The sequence below is a fragment of the Bos mutus genome, chromosome 7 (genome assembly GCF_027580195.1).
Source record: "Bos mutus isolate GX-2022 chromosome 7, NWIPB_WYAK_1.1, whole genome shotgun sequence".
In the NCBI taxonomy this organism is placed as follows: domain Eukaryota; kingdom Metazoa; phylum Chordata; class Mammalia; order Artiodactyla; family Bovidae; genus Bos; species Bos mutus.
Window position 1 is genome coordinate 92330665 of NC_091623.1, and position 6000 is coordinate 92336664.

Consider the following 6000-nt stretch of genomic DNA (forward strand, 5'->3'; position numbering starts at 1 on the left):
CTGGAGTGTGAAGTCAAGTGGGCCTTAGGAAGCATTGCTACCAATAAAGCTAGTGGAGATGATGGAATTCCAGCAGAGATGGAATTTAAAATTCTAAAAGATGATGCTATTAAAGGGCTGCACTCAATATGTCAGCAAATTTGGAAAACGCAGCAGTGGTGACATGGCTAGGAAAGGTCAATCTTCATCCCAATTCCTAAGAAGGGCAGTACCAAAGAATGTTCACACTACCGGACAATTGCACTCATCTCACATGCTAGTAAGGTTATGCTCAAAATCCTCCAAGCTAGGCTTCAACAGTACATGAACCAAGAACTTCTAGATGTTCAAGCTGGGTTTAGAAAAGGTAGAGGAACCAGAGACCAAATTGCCAACATTAGCTGGATCACAGAGAAAGCAAGGGAATTTCAGAAAAACATCTACCTCTGTTTCATTGAGTAAAGCCTTTGACAGTGTGGATCATAACAAACTGTGAACAACTCTGAAAGAGATGGGAATACCAGACCATCTTACCTGTCTCCTGAGAAACATGTATGTGGGCCAAGAAGCAACAGTTAGAACCTTATATGGAACAACTGACTGGTTCAAAATTGAAAAAGGAGAATGACAAGGGTGTTTTTTGTTTTTAAGAGTGTTTATTGTCACCCTGTTAACTTATATACAAGAGCACATCATGCAACATGCCAGGCTGGATGAGTGGCAAGCTGGAATCAAGATTGCTGGGAGAAATACCAACAACCTTAGACATGCAGATGATACCATTTTAATGGCAGAAAGCAAAGAGGAACTAAAGACCCTTTTGATGAGAGTGAATGGAGAGAGTGAAAAAGCCAACTTAAAACTCAGTATTAAAAAAACTAAGATCATGACATCTGGTCCCATCACTTCATGGCAAATAGAAGGGGAAAAAGTGGAAGCAGTGACAGATTTCTTCTTCCTGTGTTCTAAAATCACTGCAGATTGTGACTGCAGCCATGAAATTAGATGATTGCTCCTTGGCAGGAAATCTATGACAAACCTAGACAATGTCTTAAAAAGCAAAGACATCACTTTGCCGACAGAGGTCTATATAGTCAAGGCTATGGACTTTCCAGCAGTCATGTACAGATGTGAGAGTGGGACCATAAAGGAGGCAGAGCGCCAAAGCATTGATGCTTTCTAAGTGTGGTACTGGAGAAGACTTGAGAGTCCCTTGGACAACAAGGAAATCAAATCAGCCAATCTTCAGGAAAATCAACCTTTAATACTCATTCGAAGGACTGATGCTGAAGCTGAAGTTCTAACACTTTGGCTACCTAATGCGAACAGCCAACTCCTTGGAAAAGGCCCTGATGCTGGGAAACATGGAAGGCAAAAAAAGAGGGCGACAGAGGATGAGATGGTTGGATGGCATCACTGATTCAATGGACAAGAATGTGGGCAAACTCCAGGAGATGGTGAGGGACAGGGAAGCCTGGCATGCTGCAGTCTATGGGGTGGCAAAGAGCAGGACGTGACTTGGCAACAGAACAACCATCACCACCAGGAAGACATAACAACTCTAAATGTGTAATGTACCAAACAACAGAGCCTTAAATGTAAGAAACAAAGACTGCTAAGAGATGAAATGAGAAGACCAGTATAGCCAAGCCATGATAATACTTTAAGATATTAATATCCTATCTCAGTAATGGCTGGAACTCTATACAAAAAATCATCAAAGATATAGAAGTGAACAGTAAAATCAATCAACAGGGTCTAATTGATATATACAGAACACTTCACCCAACAATAGCAGAATAAATTCTTTTAAGGTGCTCACTGAATATCTACCAAGAAAAATATCTACTTGGGCCATAAAATAAACCTCAACAAATTTAAAGGATTAAAATCATAGATCATGTTCTCTGACCATAAAGGTATCAAACTGTTAATATAAATAACAGAAAGATACAGAAAATATTCAAACACTTAGAAACTAAAGAACCACTTCTAAATAATTTGTGGGTCCAAAGAGAAAGACTCAAGATAAAACTTAAAAATACATTAGAAATGAATGAAAATGAAAGTCTGACATATCAAAATGTATGGGGCATAGTTGAAGCACTGCTGAGAGGGAAATTGACTTGCTAAGTTTACATTACATGTTGTCTGGAGCTATTTGTAAGGAGGCCTTACAAACAGCTGACAAAAGAAGAGAAGTGAAAGGCAAAGGAGAAAAGGAAGGATTTACCCATTTGAATGCAGAGTTCCAAAGAATAGCAAGGAGAGATAAGAAAGCCTTCCTCAGTGATCAGTGCAAAGAAATAAAGGAAAACAAGAGAATGAGAAAGACTAGAGATCTCTTCAAGAAAATGAGAGATACCAAGGAAACATTTCATGCGAAGATGAGTACAATAAAGGACAGAAATGGTATGGACCTAACAGAAGCAGAAGATATTAAGAAGAAGTGCCAAGAATGCACAGAAGAACTAAACAAAAAAGATCATGACAGAGATAACCACGATACTGTGATCACTTACCTAGAGCCAGACATCCTGGAATGCAAAGTCAAGTGGGCCTTAGGAAACATCACTTCAAACAAAGCTAGTGGAGATGATGGAATTCCAGTTGAGCTATTTCAAATCCTAAAAGATGATGCTGTGAAAGTGCTGCACTCTATATGCCAGCAAATCTGGAAAACTCAGCAGTGGCCACAGGACTGGAAAAGGTCAGTTTTCATTCCATTTCCAAAGAAAGGCAATGCCAAAGAATGCTCAAACTACCGCACAATTGCACTCATCTCACATGCTAGTAAAGTAATGCTCAAAATTCTCCAAGTCAGGCTTCAGCAATACATGAACTGTGAACTTCCAGATGTTCAGGCTGGATTTAGAAAAGGAAGAGGAACCAGAGATCAAACTGTCAACATCCACTGGATCATAGAAAAAGCAAGAGAATGTCAAAACCATCTACTTTTGCTTTATTGACTACACCAAAGCCTTTGACTGTGTGGATCACAACAAACTGGAAAATTCTTAAAGAGATGGATATATCAGACCACCTGACCTGCCTCCTGAGAAATCTGTATGCAGGTCAAGAAGCAACAGTTAGAACTGGACATGGAACAACAGACTGGTTCCAAATTGGGAAAGAAGTACGTTAAGGCTGTATATTGTCACCCTGCTTATTTAACTTATATGCAGAGTACATCATGTGAATTGCCAGGCTGGATGAAGCACAAGCTGGAATCAAGATTGCCAGTAAAAATATCAATAACCTCAGATATGCAGATGACACCACCCTTATGGCAGAAAGTGAAGAACTATTAAAGAGCCTCTTGATGAAAGTGAAAGAAGAGAGTAAAAAAGTTAGCTTAAAACTCAACATTCAGGAAACCAACATCATGGCACCCAGTCCAAATAGAGGGGGAAAAAATGGAAACAGTGACAGACTTATTTTTTGGGCTTCAAAATCACTGCAGATGATGACTGCAGCCATGAAATTAAAAGATGCTTTCTCCTTGCAAGAAAAGCTATGACCAATCTAGACAGCATATTAAAAAGTGGAGACAGTACTTTACCAACAAAAGTCTGTCTAGTCAAAGCTATGGTTCTTCCAGTAGTCATGTATGATGTGAGAGCTTTCTATAAAGAAAGCTGAGCACTGAAGAATTGATGCTTTTGAACTGTGGTGTTGGAGAAGACGCTTGAGAGTCCCTTGGACTGCAAGGAGATCAAACTAATCAATCCTGAAAGAAATCAGTCCTGAATATCCACTGGAAAGACTGATGCTGAAGCTGAAACTCCAATACTTTGGCCACCTGATGCGAAGAACTGACTCATTGGAAAAGACCCTGATGCTGGGAAAGATTGAAGGCGGGAGGAGAAGGGGACGATAGAGTGTGAGATGGTTGGATGGCATCACTGATTCAATGGACATGAGTTTGAATAGGCTCCGGGAGTTGGTGATGGACAGGGAAGCCTGGTGTCCTGCAGTCCATGGGGTCTCAAAGAGTTGGACACAACTGAGCCACTGAACTGAACTGAAGTTTACATTAGAAAAGAAAGAACTCAAATCAGTAATTTCCTACTTTTAGAAAAATGCACATATATAGAATCTAGAAAAATGGTTCTGAAGAGTTTATTTACAGGGCAGCAATGGAGAAACAGACATAGAGAACAGACTTATGGACATGGGGAGAAGGGAGGAGATGGTGAGATGTATGGAAAGAGTAACATGGAAACTTACATTACCATATGTAAAATAGATAGCCAACAGGAATTTGCTGTATGGCTCAGGAAACTCAAACGGGCTCTGTATCAACCTAGAGGGGTGGGATGGGGAGGGAGTTGGGAGGGAGGCTCAAAAGGGAAGGGATATACGTATGTCTATGGCTGATTCATGTTGAGGTTTGACAGAAAACAATGGAATTCTGTAAAGCAATTATCCTTCAATAAAAATAAATAAATAAATAAAAAGAAACTAGAAAAGAAGAAGAAGAAAAAACAAAAAACCCCATAGCAGGCAAAAGGAAGGAAATATAAAAGAACAGAAATCAATAACAATAAAACAACAGAAAAAAGTCAGTGACACAAAAAGCTGGTTTAAAAAATAAATCAATATAAACCTCTAGAAAGGCTGACAAAGGTAAAAACAGAGAAGACCTCTCTGTCTCCAATATCAGGAACAAAGCGATATGACTTTAGATCCTGCAGCCATTAGGAGGATAATAAGAGAACACTATAAATAACTTAGTACTTATAAACTGAACAATCTACCAAAAAATAGACCAATTCTTCAAAACCCACAAACTACCAAAAAGTCAACCAGGATGAAACAGGTAACTTGAGTCCTACTGAAATCATTTAAAAAACTGAATTCATAACTAAAAGTCTCCTGAACAGAAAATCTCCTGGCCACAAGGCTTCACTAGAGAATTTTACCAAACATTTAAAGAAAAATTAATGCCAATCTCCTTCAGAAAATAGAAAGAGAGGAAATACTTCCTACATCATTTCAATGCCACCAAACTATCCACTTTAATTGGTTAATTTATGTTAAATGAATTTCACTTAATAAAAAAATTTGTAATTTTTAAACACTGTTTAAGATGTTTAAAATCACTAATTAAATCAGTAAAGTTTGAATATGGATTGTATATTAGATAACAGTGTTATATCAATGATAAATTTCCTAAATCTGGTAACTTCACTGTGGTTATGGAAAAGAATGCCCTTGTAACTTAGGAGAAACATGCTTAAGAATTTAGGGGTAAAAGGCCATGATGTTGGTACTTTATCTCTGAAACAGCTCAGTTAAAAAAGGAAGAAAATATTCATAGCAGCATTATTCGTAACAGCCAAAACACAGAAACAACTCGTCTGTCAACTGACAAATGGAAAGACAAAATGTATAGTCATACAATGGAGTATTCAGTTCAGTTCAGTAGCTCAGTCGTGTCCAACTATTTGCAACCCCATGAATCGCAGCACACCAGGCCTCCTTGTCCATCACCAACTCCCGGATTTCACTCAAACTCACGTCCATCAAGTTGGTGATGCCATCCAGCCATCTCATCCTCTGTCGTCCCCTTCTCCTCCTGCCCCCAATCCCTCCCAGCATCAGAGTCTTTTCCAATGAGTCAACTCTTCCCATGAGGTGGCCAAAGTACTGGAGTTTCAGCTTTAGCATCAATCCTTCCAATGAACACCCAGGGCTGATCTCCTTCAGAATGGACTGGTTGGATCTCCTTGCAGGAGATAATAATTGGAGCCCCCAAAATTATTAGGCCATAAAAAGGAATGAAGTGCTAATACATGCTGCAACATGGGTGAACCGTGCAAACCTTGCAAATGGTTACTGGAAAAGGCAGACACAAAAGTGCAAATATTGTGTGATTACACTGATACAAAACATCTATAGGACAGGCAAATTGAGACAGAAAGTAGATTAGTGGTTGCCAAGCTGGGGGAAAAGGAAGTGGAGACTGAATGCTAATGAATTGAGGGTTTCTTTTTTATGTATTGAGAATGTTCTAGA